The 14,053-nt window shown below is 42.7% G+C and overlaps 1 pseudogene; it reads right to left on the minus strand.

The window, feature by feature from the left end:
* Window positions 1-11,096: 11,096 nt before the first annotated feature.
* Window positions 11,097-12,226, minus strand: LOC145351824 (heterogeneous nuclear ribonucleoproteins A2/B1 pseudogene; annotated as a pseudogene).
* Between the last annotated feature and the right edge of the window lie 1,827 nt (window positions 12,227-14,053).

Below are 14,053 nucleotides of genomic sequence, written 5' to 3' on the forward strand. Positions count from 1 at the left end.
CCACATCCTTCTAGTAGTGTGGCGGCTAGAATTGGACACTATATTCCAAGTGCAGCCTCACTAATGTTCTATAAAGCATCAACATGACTTGCCAATTTTTTAAACTCAATGCCCCAGCCGATGAAGGCAAGCATGCTGTATGCCTTCTTGACTACCTTCTCCACCTGCATTGCCACTTTGTGACCTGTACACTAGTACACCCAGATCTCTTTGCCCATCAATACTCTTAAGAGTTCTGCCATTTACTGTATATTTCCTACCTGTATTAGGCCTTCCAAAACGCATCTCACATTTGTCCAGATTAAACTCCATCTGCCATCTCTCTGCCCAAGTCTCCAACTGATCTATATCATGCTGTATCCTCTGATGGTCCTCATCACTACCCAAAAATCCACCAATCTTTGTTGTCCGCAAACTTACTAATCAATCCTGTTACATTTTCCTCCAAGTCATTTATATTATAAACAGCAATGGTCCCAGCACTGATCCCTGAGGAGCATCACTTGTCACAGCCCTCCAGTCAGAAACACACCCTTCCACTGCTATCTGTCTTTGATAGAGTCAGTTTTATATCCACCTTGCCAGGTCACCTGACCCCCATGCAACTTCACCTTCTGCCACGAGGGACCTCGTCAAAGGCTTTAAAGAAGTCCATGTGGACATCTACTACCCTACCCTCAATCATCTTTGTCACTTCCTCGAAAAACTCAATCAAGTTCATGAGACGTGACCTCCCCTTCACAAAACCATGTTGCCTCTCACTAATACGTCCACATTTCCAAGTGGGAATAAATTTTGTCTCGAAGAATCACCTTCAATAATTTCCCATCACCAACCTGTAAATACCTGGATTTACCAGCTACCCTTAAAAACAAACATTGGCTATTCCATTTTCTCAACTGAATACTAATATAGAATAACTTATGCTAGCTTTTTTTTTTAAATGGCTAATTTGTCATGCATCATCTTTACTATAAAGTTGTAATATGTGTCAACTATTTTAGGTGTTCCCATTTTTGGATTTCCCCCTATGGAAACAGAAAAGAATCAAGTCAATTTCTCTGCCAGGGAAATCTATACAAATCCAGTGACTCCCATCCAATTTTGAAGAATTTAGAATTTTATGGTTGTGCTTTTTATTACTAATTTCCTCAACCTCCCAATTTAATCATAAATATTTAAACTACCAAACCTGTTCTGTCTGAAGCATTTATTAGTTATCTCTAACATAAGTTATGCACAAGAATTTGGCCCATTTTGATCAGCATCGGATCTTGGGAAGAGCTATCCAGTTAGTCCCACTCCCTTGAAAATATTTATCCATTTCCTTTTTGAAAGTTTCTACTTCTGCTTCCTTCACCCCTTCTGGTAGTGCATTCCAAATTGTAATCTGGCTCTTTAGTCAAATATCTTGCATTTTTATCCCCTGTTCACCAACCCTTTTGCTAGTGGAAACAGTTAGTCTTACTTTTATTTTTAAACTCTAGTAAGCCTCCCCATAACCTTCACTACATGGAGACTACAGTAACCAAATTTCCTCATCCATGGTATTCATTCTCATCTCCTTTGCACTCTAAGGCTTTAATTCCTCATTTTGTTAAGGCTCTGTACAGGCAATGTTCTTATTTTTCATTACTAGATTTTATTTCAGGCTTTAGGGCTTCCTAGTGCTGTTTGAGTTGATAATCTTTTGTACATTGGAATTGCCACACAAAATAAAATTCTTAGTTGGTTTTGTATTTCAAAAATGAAAACATTGACTACTCACTTGGAATATAAAGTGACAGCATTACATAGAGGCTTCAGATTCAGGCCACAATCCACAAATCTGGTCAGAAGTACTGCACTTTAAAACCAGAACTTAAGGGAGCTGTGAGAAAGACCAGACAGATGGAGCTCTATGAAATCTTTGGTGAGGCAAGGTAGGCAACCAGAAAAATTAAGTTGGTTTCTGTCCACAGATGTTACTTGGCCTGCTGAGCAATGTATATTAATGTACTAGTGCAGGCTACTGCTGGTTTCTCAATGACATCTCACCAAGTACTGGATAATTTTACATGTCATCTTACCATTACCAACTGAACTGTTCAACCTCAAACTTAGTTAACACTCCTTTTCCCTTGCAAACAAGTTACTGTGCATCATTTACAGCATGTAAGACACTTAAAGTTAAAACCAGTTGCAAACCTGATAAAATGAGAGAATCCATACTTATTTGCTGAAATGATGGTGCAAGAAACATTGTCATTATAATAATCCATTCGGCAGAGGAAATGTTTAGTTTGGAACTGGTTTATTTAGGATGTACTGAAGACATTCAACTGGATAACATTCAAGTATTTTGCATTTCTGCTTCATCTAGAAGTGTTGAGCACCTCATGCTATCAGGAGACAAATAAAATGACAAAAGAAATTATTGCACTGGACCAATTACTTCACCCTGTATCTGTTTAAATACACAAAATACTGATTATTTGAAAGTACAGACAGTATTTATACAAAGCCAACAGTCCCAAGTTCTATACAAAATCAAATGCAAAAATTCAATTTTCACACCCTTAAGAATCCACAAATCATTTACAACAAATAAAGTATTAAGTGCTGTCGCCACTGTAATACAGGAACATAGAAAAACAAAATCTTAAATAATGAGTCAATGACAAAATAATCAAAGTCTTCCCCCCTCACCAAGAAAGATGTCAAGGGAAATGTCAGGACATCAGGGAGAGAATTGTGTAATGGGATCTTTAACATCAATCCAGCAGGAAGGATCCAAATTACAACACCAGTATAGCACTCCTTCAGTAATGCACTTAAGTGTCAGCCTATATACTGTGCTCAAAAGTCACTTGAGCTACAAGTAAACAAAACATCTGATTTTTAACATCATTATTATTTCCACGTGATGGTCATAAGATTCATAAAGCATACTTGCAGAAGTGCATCTAGTCCAAGTAATCCAGAACAACTAAATGTTCCAACTGCAAAATCTCCAAAAGGGAGTAGATATGAAACCTCAAATAGATTTAACTATGGGTTAGATAGACCGGAATGATCTCCTGATCCTTGCATCACACATTCCCATGAAGCTCAGGTTATCCATGACTTATTGCAGGAAAGATTCAGAAGATAATAGACATTTACAGTCTTTAAAATTAGTTGGTTTTAAGATTCACCAGGATTTCCCATTGGTTGGCTAGCACGGAGGCTATGTGTACTGTTACTTTGTCTCATCCCAATTGTGCTTCTGCTATCCGTCTCTCTTCCCCTCGAGCCATGGTCACATCTCCCTACAAAGCATGTCAACATTTTCTGACTAAAAAGCAACTAGAACGAGACCAAACAGCAAAATCAGATTAGTCCCTCCTCCCAAATGGAGGAATTGCAGCACACTGAGCTCAAGCTTGTAGCTGGTGTGCTACATTCATGCGCATGGTTTCAGAGAACAGCACAGGAAACAGGCCCTTCAGCACCACAAGCCCGTGCCACCCATTTTAACACAGAATGCCTTATTCAAGTCTTTTGTCACTCGATGTTTTTGCCTACCTCTAGTGGAACTCCACAATAAAGGGGGTGGAAATTTAGGGAATTATATGTACGCCAGATTAAGGGAGATCCAATTCAGGGACAATTTATTGACGCCAATCAGCCTAAAAAGCAAGTTTCTGGGATGTGGGAGGAAACCGGGGCACCCAGAGAAAACCCACGTAAGCACAGGGAGAATGTACAAACTCCCACAAACATTGATCCAAGCCAGAGATCTGACCCGGGTCCCTGTAACTGTACAGCAGACAGTGATAGTCACTGAGCTGACGTGTTGCCCGTCAATTGGTCCAGATTAAGCGTACACTAACGGACGTGAAGCACAAGGCAACTCGAAGCAATATCCAAGAGCAACCTCGCACGACCCACTGTGTGTATGCACCTTGTTGGCCAACAAGGCGGACCGAATTGCCTGTGGATGTAAAAGGAGACATCAATAAACATAAATAGACATACAACATGCTATACAGACAGTAATGGAAGATTCCCCAATAGCTCCAACATAAGTGACAAGGCGAGCCTTAATTTATTGGACGACTGATAGGAATCTATTAATTCCCAGGAATGTCCCGAGGCTCTTGATCTTCAACTAGAAGATTCTTTTGTATCCCTCCATTTCCAGTCTGCTCATGTGACTATCCAGGTAAGTCTTAAACAACCCTAGCGTGTCTGCCTCCACCAACCTACTTGGCAGTGCATTCCAGGCCCCCACCACCCTCTGTAAAAAAACATCCCTTTGATATCTGAGTTATGCTTCACCCCTCACCTTGAGCCTGTGACCCCTTGAGATCGTCGCTTCCAACTTGGGAAAAAGCTTCCCACTGTTCACCCTATCTATACCCTTCATAATCTTATACACCTGTTAGGTCTCCCCTCATTCTCCATCTTTCCAGGGAGAACAACCCCAGTTTGCCCAATATCTCCTCATAGCTAAGACCCTCCATACCAGGCAACATCCTGGTAAATCTCCTCTGCACTTTAAGGCCTCCATGTCCTTCTGGTACTGCGGCGACCAGAAATGGACGCAGTACTCTAAATGTGGCCTCACTAACGGTCTATACAGCTGCAACATCAGACTCCAGCTTTTATACTCTATACCCCTTCCTATAAAGGCAAGCATCCCATATGCCTTCTTCACCACCTGTGCTGCCACCTTCAAGGATTTGTGGACCTGCACACCTAGGTCCCTCTGTTTCTATACTCTTGATGGTCCTACCATTTATTTTAGGACTCCCCCCTACATTATTTCTTCCAAAATGCATCACCTCTCATTCATCTGGATTAAATTCCATCTGCCATTTCTCTGCCCAATTTACCAGCCTATATCATGCTGTACTGTCTGACAATGTTCATCGCTATCACGAGTCCAGCCATCTACGTGTCATCCGCAAACTTGCTGATCACACTAGTTACTCCTTCTTATAGCAGAGGTCCCAGTATGGGGCCCTGCAGAACACCACTAGTCACAGACCTCCAGCTAGAAAAAGACCCTTCCGCTGCTACCCTGTCTCCTGTGACCAAGCCAGTTCTCAACCCATCTAGCCACCTGTCCTTGTATCCCGTGAGCCTTAACCTGCCATGAGAGATTTTGTCAAACACCTTACTGAACTCCATACAGACAACATCCATGGCCCTTTGTCAACCGTTTTTGTCACCTCCTCAAAAAACTCCAAATTTGTAAGGCACAACATCCCTCTTACAAAACCATGCTGTCTGTCATTAATGAGACTGTTCCGTTCTAAACGCGCATACATCCCAAGAATCCTCTCCAACAACTTCCCTACCACCGACGTCAAGCTCACCAGCCTATAATTAGAGGTTATCCCTGCTACCCTTTTTAAATAACGGTACCACATTTGCTATCCTAGTCATTTCCCCACTAGATGCTCAAGTTCAGTCTTGCATCTTTTGGGCTGCAAGAAAACTTTGGGCGGGGGGGGGGAATTAAATTGCTTTCAAGCTCACAAGAATGGAACTTAATCAGGAATTACATTGCCTCTTTCAGATTAGTGAATAAATGGACAGTGACAAGTCCCAAAGTTAAACAAGACCAAGTATTTTTAAATGATTTGGACCGATAGGTTCATGACTAATAACACAGGAAGTTTAGGTGATGCCGATTATCTTTTCACAATCAGGTATGTATTCAGCAACTTAGTCAAGGGGCGTAGAATCCAACTGTTGACTAATACACCATAGTTAATAGAACAGTACAACACAGCAAAAGCAGCCATTTTGCCAAGCCTCTGCCATCTTTGAAAGAGCTATCCAAGTGAAATAATGCCTCAACATCCTTCCTCCAATGTGAATGTGACCCAACTTGATTTAACAAAAAAATTTGCATGATTTTTGTTTTGGCTATGGTCTTTGCCTCTCAGCCATATGTGCGTACATTCAGATATCGCTGCCTCTTTACCCCATTTAGTTTATATCACCTCTACATTCTGCCTACCAAAATTCATCTCTGCACCCAATCACATCTACCACATTTCTGCCCCTTTCATCAGCCTACACTAATCCTGATGTACTTCCAAGTTTTATTTTCATCTGCACACTGAAATAAGTCCTGTATATCCAACTGCCAATGGTACCAACCTGAATCTTACATGTTCAATGTGCTGCAAACGTACAGAGATGGGTTCTGTACCTGGTTCCTTAACTGGCAATAGAATTTTTTGTACTTTAACTCAAAACATCTTTTCATTGCTCAAAACTCACAGCATGGAAGAAATGCCTGTATTAGTCCTGGCTTGTTTGTGCTGACTCACTATGCAACAGGCTGGAAAGCTATTTAGTTTTAGGCAAATGGTGAGCCAAGAACTGAACCTGGGTGGAGGAAAGGCAGTCTGTGTTTGGACAAAACAGTCACGTTCATGATCAGCAGGTATACTGTGTTAGGCAATTTAGTATCAATTAATCTAGCTCAATTGAGCACATTGGCAAAAAATACTTCTTCCATGTTAATTATGAACATCATTCAATGGTTTGGAAGGTGTTCTGATAGTGGTAGCAACAAGGTGTTTCTTCCTCATTTAGTCCTGTTTCAGATGAATTCAAATAGTCAACGCTTTGAAAGCTATACTGGAATTATAACTACTCTTAAGCAGCCCCCCCACCACCACCATCCCCAAGGCTGCTCAACATGTTCATAATGACACCAGCAATTACTGGTTTAAGAACCTTCGTACAACATTTGATCACACCTCAGAAGTAGCCCAGGTGAAGATTTCAACTGTTACAAAAGATGCCGCCATCTTCTCTTGCCTAGCCTTGGAATCCATTAAGTAATTATTTAGACTAAAACATTATACAGTTCAGTCTTCTCTCGAAGGGGACTGTGCTCAGATTGAAAAGGGCATGCCAATTAAACTCTTTTTTGACTTCAATTTGCAGTTGGGTAGAAAAGTTCAGTGTGGCAAGGATTGGCAGAAGTAATTCTCCACATCCTCAAAAGCACATGCTGATTGTGACTGACAGAACAATGGCCAAGTCAAGCATGCCAGAGAAGTTGAAGCTGCTGATGATACCATAACCAAGGTTATTGATTACATTTGGCAGCTCTTTACAGGTAGCATTAATACAGTCCCACAGGGCATTTGTACTGAATCCTTCCAGGACTGGCATGTTGCTGCAAAGTGTTCTTCAGGGGGAAACTCCGATGGAGAGTAGAGAAACGCTTAGCGAGTCAAACAAGATTCCCATATGCCAATCCAAAGGCAGTGCCTACTTTGCACCATCAGAAAACTGCTCCACATCATTTTCCTGAACTATGTTGGATCAGCTTTTGATGGATTGAGGAAAGTGTTCTAGCTGCCTCATGTTCAGAAGCAACATTGTTATTTAATTGTCACTGGCATGACTTCAGTTTCATTTGTTGCAGATATTAGTAATCTACAATCCAATCACTAGCAACGCAAGACATTGTTTGATTCACGTCATAATTACTGATATCATAGGCATGGTACAGCACTCAAGCTGAGTGAGAAAGTACCAGCTTAGATTGGCAGATAGTGGTTTAAGATTTCATTGATGCTGCTTCTAAAGTACTTCTCCAAGATCAGGTTCTTTCCCACAGCCACCTTTTGCACAAGTCTATTTTCATACTTCTTAAACTAGTATTTGTCTCACAGGCATCTGAGAACCTTGAAACAAGCAGTTTTGTGTACTTGCAGGTTGCAGTCCACCCTTACTGGCAAAGATAGCATAATACTTTAACCTGGAGTGCTTGGGATGCTGTGTAATCCATTCCATAATCAGACTTTTACTGCTGGGTGGTTAAATTAATTTCTTAAACATTAAAAATACCATAGATGGAAATATGCATCTTCTCCACTTTGCAGTGGACAAAGCAAAAACTAGTGTTTGTGATCAATTCAAGTCACCTCAGGTTACTCTCAATATAGTATAGCAAACACTTCAGTTGAAAGTCAGCCTTCATGTCTTCCAAATGAAGAATGCCAGTATTTTGGCAACAGGAACATAGCTGCCCACCAAATAATTCCGCCAAAAGTTTTAAAACAGCACTAGGTCCGTCGATATACAAGAATAATCGAGGCCATCTCAAGTTGGTGATGCATCTTAACTATATAATCAAGGAGGTATCTTGTAATCAGTATAAATTGGCAAATCAAACCCCTCAATGACAATGTTTTTCTTGTGGCTTTGTTGGGCGTAATTTTTAAGCTCATGCTTAGTATTTCCATGACTTACTTCTATTACTGCTCTTTCAACACCCATAATCTTTCCTCCTCCCCTTTCTGGGGCTCTTAGCTGCACTTTTGTCTTTGCCTGACTTTCTTTTCCACTGTCAGTCAAACCAATTGGATTAGTTGGTTATCCTCTGTCAATACAATTGTGGAGTCTGGCCAAATGACATCTGAAAAATTTCCAGAATTGCAGGTTTAGTTTCAGTATTGTATGCAATTTTAGGCAATGTTTCTCTTCCAATTTTCCATGGGTGGAGCAGGAAGAAAGGATGCACTAAAGATTTAATTGTTAGCAGAATTCTGTGGCACTCAATGGAGTAAACAGCAGCCTCAGAGGTTCAACTTCCATCAGCCTGGCAGACAGCAGCGATGATAGCAGGTCTTGAGAAGCTCTGTGACCCAAAGTTGTCCGCTCTTGCTCGAGGGCTGCATGAGAGAAGAGTATGCAGTTAGTGACCTAGAAGGGAAAGCATGAAGATTCATTAACCATTGAAAGTTATTAATTTGACACTTAATAGCTTTGTTATTTATGTTGTTAAGACATTTAAAAATAAAATCTTAATCTACACAACTATGTACTGATCTCATGGGACAAGATTTTTAAAGTCTACTTTACAGAATGCCAAGGATCACAGTTCAGCATACCACTCAAATGAAATAGTAGAGAACTGGTCCAGACCAACTGGGTGATTGATCCATAATCTACAAACTAGGGAAAGCCAATGATCCAAGTTAGAGAACAAAAATAAAACATCTAAGATAGTCAAGCATAATTTACTTTAAATTTAAAGCCAACTCAATAACTAGTTAGAAAACCATAATCCTAAATGAATATCCAAGTTGACCAAACCTGTCCTTTGGATGTTAGGCGCATCTTCCTAATCCACTGGTGTAGTTCACACTATTTGGTCAGACAGGGAGACTCCTCTCTTGCATCCCGCTCTTCACACTACTATTGGCAGGGGTAACCTTCAGGAATCTAGGCCCCACATTCTGGAATGCGCTCCTTAGAAACCATCTCTGACCAAGACTCTTCCTAATACTCTGTATCCATGTTCTTCCTTTATGGCCTTGATAGTTAAGTTAAAAACGCTATATAAATGCAAGCAGTTGTTATCTTGGCCAACATTCCTCAATCAAAAAGCACAAATCATAATCATTTATGCAGACTTAAACCAAAATGGCTGCTGCACTGTACTTGAACTTAAATGAAGTAGGAACATGAGCATTTAGATGATAATACATTTCAAGTTAATGAAACTTCCTCACATTTTCCCACAACTTAAGTACATTCATGATTCCTTCATCTCGACTATACTTCTGCTTCAAATATATAAAACCTGCCTTGAACTCACATAAGAGGGGACTTTGAACATATAGAACCAAGAAATTTATGTTCTGAGATTGCAACAAAAAAAAAGTCTGCAATCTTTAAGGGACCAACTATGCATTTCCTAGACTGCCTTGTCCCTTTCCATTCCAGGGGCCAACTAATCTGTGGTTTATTCAAACACCATTACACTAATTCCATTCAGCTCTGAGGCTGGATATTCAAAATAATTTTGCTAAAAACCACCATCAACTCATGCAGTGGAAAGTACAAGGGTCCAGGTTGCAGCAAGGCCCCTTGTTAATACCAAACATTAATATTCTGTGGAAACAGTACTTCCATAATAGAATATTCTTCTTTGCACAATATTCTCAATTCTTAACTTCCACCCAGATCTTCATTTGCCTCTGAAGTTATGGACAAATGAACTGATGCAGATAGCTAAAGAGGGCGAGTTGAACAGAGTTTTGCAATGTGAACTAAGATGAGGATGATTTTCCACAATTGGTTTCAATGCTTTTGGCAAGGGGAAAAAAGACAAACACTTGCCTTCAACAGGTACATATGCAGAAAGTTGTGGATAAAGAGTCTCATTTGTTGCTTGTACTGATCTTTAAAGAATTATCCAACTTTATTTTCCAACATAAAGTAACCTCCTAGTTGTCACTAATCCCTTAATTTTTAGTAGGACAAAAGAATTTAGACTTGCACTGATGGGGACCTAGACTGGAAAGGCAAACTTGATAGGATAAGGCTACCATGTCAACAGAGCATCTTTCTAATTACTTGTGTCACATTTGAGCACTCAGTTTCAAGAAGTGCAAAATACTTGATGGACACGTCTCAGCACCACAAATTCAAAAAGATGGCAAAGTTGTACATCATGGCTAGAAGGGATTTGAGGTGGAGACAATTTGTCAACCAGCATTCACGTGTATTGGAAGACAAGTATTTTCAGTTGCAGGAAAGGCAATTCAGCCAGGTATAAATAGTGACCACAATTCAGAAATGACTAACTAGCCCTAGAGAAGCATCAGATCTGGTATATTCCAAACAAGCTCGAGTAGTGTCAGACCTTAGAGTACCTAGGACAAGACCTTCCTTAAAAGTAAACTTAATCTACCTCTTTACTGAAAAAGATAGAGAGGGGTCAGCAACTGATAGTTGCTACAAGTGAGGAAAAGTCTCCATTATAAATCGCACGAAGAACATGAAACTGCAAATTGAGTGGCAGAACCAGAGCCCCATATACCTAGAAAATTTCCAAAAACTGGACTTAAGTACTTTAGATGGATAAGAGGGAACTTAAGGCAATTGATGGATTCGTTTCCAAAAACCCCAAACAGAAATCTTCATTTAAAAAAAAGGGAACGTGAAAACTGCAGTTGCTGAATGCACTTGAAGTTAGTTTTCACAATTTAGAGAAGGAAACAAAACTGCTACAAGCATCAATGGGTTAAAACTCTGCGTCTTCAGGTAAGCTTCGCCCAGAAAGAGACACTATAGACAAAAGGAGATAAATTCAATGTAGTTTATTATGAAAAAAGTTAAAACAAAAAAAGTATGCAGTTTGCGTGGTACGCATTACTTGAGTACATTTTGTAGCTATGCAGACCCCCCTCTTTTTAAACCATCACCCCACCCCCAAAAGAACTAAAAGGCATAATCTCTGTTTCGGCTTCTATTACTAACATAATCTCCCCTGTAGGGTCCAAATTTATCCATACCACCCCCTCCTCTCATGGGGCCATAGTTGGACGGCTCAGGGGAATAGCTCCCAAAGTTATCATAAGCATCCTGGAAATTTCCACGATCGTATCCACCGCCTCCTCTATAGCTCCCAATTTGATCACCATAACTTCCGCCTGAGAAGGAACGATCGCGCCGAGGATACCCCCCATCACCATAACCACCATAGACATCTCCTCGGCTTCCTCTATCATTGTAGTAGCCGCCTCCACCGCCTTGGGCCCCATACCCAGCTGCATTTCCAAAATTGCCATTACTCCGGCCGTTTCTCTGGCTAAAGATGCCAGCTCGGCCGCGAGGTCTAGTTCCGCTCTGCATCTCCTCCTTCGACAAACCTTTCTTGACTTCACACCGGTAGCCATTAATCATGTGGTACTTCTGTATAACCGCCTTATCAACAGAATCATGGTCATCGAAGTACACAAAGGCAAAGCCTCTTTTCTTGCCAGTCTCTCGGTCACAGATCACATCTACTTTCTCAATCATACCATAGTCTGAGAAGTAGCTCTGTAAATCATCCTCGCCAAGGTTCTCTTTTATACCGCCAACAAAGATCTTCTTTACCTTCATGTTGAAGCCGGGCTTGTTGGAGTCTTCTCGGGGCACAGCTCGCTTCAGATCCACCGTGCGGCCATCTAAGACATGAGGCCTAGCGGCCATTGCAGCATCCGCCTCGCTCGGCGAAGAGTATGTGACAAAGCCGAAGCCGCGGGGGCGCCGGGTGATGGTGTCCTGGACGACCACGCAGTCAGTCAGCTTCCCCCACTGCTCGAAATGGTTCCGCAGGTTGCCCTCCACCGTCTCGAAGCTGAGCCCGCCAACAAATAGCTTACAGAGCTGTTCCCGCGCCATGTTGCAACGACTGCTTTCACTACACACTGCAGGAGACTGACGGCCTGCCTAATGAGCGCCTTATATAGCGGGGAGGGAGGAGGCGGGGCCTAGCCTCAGACCCGCCACGCTGATTGGCCAGGGGCTGGCTGCTAGGTAACGCCAGCCCCATTCTGTGCTGCAGTTCAGGAGCCTTGTCGCTTCCATTGTCCTCCAGAGAGATGGAGGGAGCAGCCTAATGGAGGGAGGGAAAAGCCCAAATTGCAGAGAGATGGAGGGAGGGACTGGCCCAGAGTGCAGAGAGGTGGAGTGAGTGACCGGCCAGGGGTGCAGAGAGGTGGAGTGAGTGACCGGCCAGGGGTGCAGAGAGGTGGAGTGAGTGACCGGCCAGGGGTGCAGAGAGGTGGAATGAGTGACCAGGTCAGAGTGCAGCCCCACGTTCCACTCACTCCAACACACCGCTGTGTAAATATAACGGGCTGCGGTGTTTAAATTATTCTCTCAGGTCTGCACTGCCGTTGACCCTGTTTAATTTGAATTGTGTGGGTGTTCTCTATCTCGCTCTCCTCCATCTTTATTTGGCGGCAAACGGAAACCATCTTGTCTCCCTCCGGCAGCACTTCCCCTTCCCCAAACGGCCGGAGGGACGTCGAGCGAGCACCGGCTTGTCCCCGGATTTGGACCTCGCGCCGCCGCCGGTGTTGGCTGGCCCGGCCCGGCGCTCCGACACGGTGGGCCCGGTACGCGTGCCGCTTCCCAACAGCGGCCGGCGCTGCTTCCTCAGGAGCTAGGAGGAAATGGCGGTGGAAAGGCCTGACGCAGTCATAGACATAGAAATTTCCTCATAGAAGGAGGCCATTCAGCCCTTCAAGTATGTACCGACTCGAAGAACGAAGAACAAAATCAGCCTGGGAAACAGGCCCTTCGGCCCAACGAGCCCACGCTGCCATCTCAACTCCACCTCTCTACCCATGACCCCTATCTAATGTTTTATGGCCATCCAGATTGAGGGAAAACTGATTTAGGGACAATTTATTCCTGCCAATCAGCCTAACAGCACATCTTTGGGGTGTAGGAGGAAACCGGAGCACCCGGAGAAAACCCACGCAAGCACGGGGAGAATGCGCAAAGTCCCACAGACACCGGCCCAAATCCATGTGTCTGCACAGCAATCAGCGATAGTCACTGAGCTGTCGTCTTGCCCAGTATCTTGTCCAGTTTAGGCACACACTAACGACATGAAGCACTAGGCCAATCTCGAACAACCAAGAGCAGCCCCAGTACGACCCATCGCGTGTATGCCCCTCGTTGGACACGAGGTGGACCGACTTCAAACCTGTGAATGAAAACAGAGAAAAAATTTTTTTTATCATACTATACCCATTTACATTTCTAGGGACACCCCAATGCTAATGACCCTTAATTGAAGGTTCTCCTATATCCACCCATCTCCAGCTCAGTCATGTGCCTGTCTAAGTTACTCTTAAAGGACTCTAGCGTGTTTGCTTCCACCACCTTACTTGGCAGAGCATTCCATACCCCCACTACCCTCTGTGTGAAAAACCTCCCTCTAATATCTGTGTTGTACCTCTCCCCCCTCACCTTAAGTCCATGGCCCCTTGTCCTACGTGACTCTATTATAGGAAATAGCTTACCTCTGTTTACTCTATCTATACCCTTCATAATCTTATATACCTCTATTAGATCCCCCCTCAGTCGGCGTCTTTCAAGGGAAAAGAGTCCCAATTTCTTCAATCTTTCCTCATACCCTAGTCCTTCCATACCAGGCAACATCCTGGTAAATCTCCTCTGCACTCTATCCAGAGTCTCCACGTCCTTCTGGTAGTAAGGCGACCAGAACTGGACGCAGTACTCCAAATGCGGCCTAACCAAC

Source organism: Carcharhinus amblyrhynchos, chromosome 13 (genome assembly GCF_965287045.1).
Source record: "Carcharhinus amblyrhynchos chromosome 13, sCarAmb.v2.hapA, whole genome shotgun sequence".
NCBI lineage: Eukaryota > Metazoa > Chordata > Chondrichthyes > Carcharhiniformes > Carcharhinidae > Carcharhinus > Carcharhinus amblyrhynchos.